Genomic DNA, 2,122 nt, shown 5'->3' with positions numbered 1-2,122 from the left:
ACTAACTGTACCTCTTATGCTCGCATCCAAATCATTTACGTAAATGACAAAAAGTAGAGGACCCAGCACCGATCCTTGTGGCACTCCACCGGTCACAGGCCTCCAGTCTGAAAAACAACCCTCCACCACCACCCTCTGTCTTCTACCTTTGAGCCAGATCTGTATCCAAATTCTCCCTGTATTCCATGAGATCTAAACTCGCTAATCAGTGTCCCATGGGGAACCTTGTCGAATGCCTTACTGAAGTCAATATAGATCACATCTACCGCTCTGTCCTCATCAATCTTCTTTGCTACTTCTTCAAAAAACTCAATCAAGTTTGTGAGACATGATTTCCCACACACAAAGCCATGTTGACTATCCCTAATCAGTCCTTGCCTTTCCAAATACATGTAAATCCTGTCCCTCAGGATTCCCTCCAACAACTTGCCCACCACCGAGGTCAGGCTCACTGGTCTATAGTGCCCTGGCGTGTCCTTACCACCCTTCTTAAACAGTGGCACCATGTTTGCCAACCTCCAGTCTTTCGGCTCCTCACCTGTAACTTTCGCTGATACAAATATCTCAGCAAGAGGCCCAGCAATCACTTCTCTAGCTTCCCACAGAGTTCTTGGGTACACCTGAGCAGGTCCTGGAGATTTATCCATCTTTACTCGTTTCAAGACATCCAGCACTTCCTCCTCTGTAATCTGGACCATCTATTTCCATACAGTCTATATCTTCCATATCCTTTTCCACAATAAATACTGATGCAAAATACCCATTTAGTATCTCCCACATTTTCTGTGGCTCCACACAAAGGCCGCCTTGCTGATTTTGAGGGGCCCTATTCTCTCCCTAGTTACCCTTTTGTCCTTAATGTATTTGTAAAAACCCTTTGGATTCTCCTTAATTCTATTTGCCAAAGCTACCTCATGTACCCTTTTTGCCTTCCTGATTTCTCTCTTAAGTATACTCCTATTTCCTTTATACTCTTCTAAGGATTCACTCGCTGAAAATGTGTTGCTGGAAAAGCGCAGCAGGTCAGGCAGCATCCAAGGAGCAGGAGAATTGACGTTTTGGGCATGAGCCCTTCTTCCTGAAGAACGTCGATTCTCCTGCTCCTTGGATGCTACCTGACCTGCTGCTCTTCTAAGGATTCACTCGCTGAAAATGTGTTGCTGGAAAAGCGCAGCAGGTCAGGCAGCATCCAAGGAGCAGGAGAATTGACGTTTTGGGCATGAGCCCTTCTTCCTGAAGAACGTCGATTCTCCTGCTCCTTGGATGCTACCTGACCTGCTGCGCTTTTCCAGCAACACATTTTCAGCTCTGATCTCCAGCATCTGCAGTCCCCACTTTCTCCCTTAAGTATTCACTCAATCTATCCTGTCTATACCTTACATATGCTTCCTTCTTTTTCTGAACCAAACCCTCAATTTCTTTAGTCATCCATCATTCCCTATAACTTCCAGCCTTTCCTTTCACCCTGACAGGAATATACTTTTTCTGGATTCTCGTTATCTCATTTCTGAAGTCTTCCCATTTTCCAGCCGTCCTTTTACCTGCGAACATCTGCTCCCAATCAGCTTTCGAAAGTTCTTGCCTAATACCATCAAAATTAGATCCGGTTTATCCTTTTCCATCACTATTTTAAATATAATAGAATTATTGTCGCTAGCCCCAAAGTGCTCCCCCACTGACACCTCAGTCACCTGCCCTGCCTTATTCCCAAGAATAGGTCAAGTTTTGCACCTTCTCTAGTAGGTACATCCACATACTGAATCAGAAAATTGTCTTGTACGCACTTAACAAATTCCTCTCCATCTAAACCTTTAACACTATGGCAGTCCCAGTCTAGTTTGGAAAGTTAAAATCCCCTACCATAACCACACTATTATTCTTACAGATAGCTGAGATCTCCTTACAAGTTTGTTTCTCAATTTCCCTCTGACTATTAGGGGGTCTATAATACAATCCCAATAAGGTTGTCATCCCTTTCTTATTTCTCAGTTCCACCCAAATAACTTCCCTGGATGTATTTCCTGGAATATCCTCCCTCAGCACAGCTATAATACTATCCCTTATCAAAAATGCCACCCCCCTCCTCTCTTGCCTCCCTTTCTATCCTTCCTGTACCATTTGT

The sequence above is a fragment of the Chiloscyllium plagiosum genome, chromosome 7 (assembly GCF_004010195.1).
Source record: "Chiloscyllium plagiosum isolate BGI_BamShark_2017 chromosome 7, ASM401019v2, whole genome shotgun sequence".
NCBI classification, from domain to species: Eukaryota; Metazoa; Chordata; class Chondrichthyes; order Orectolobiformes; family Hemiscylliidae; genus Chiloscyllium; species Chiloscyllium plagiosum.
This window is presented reverse-complemented; position numbering follows the sequence as displayed.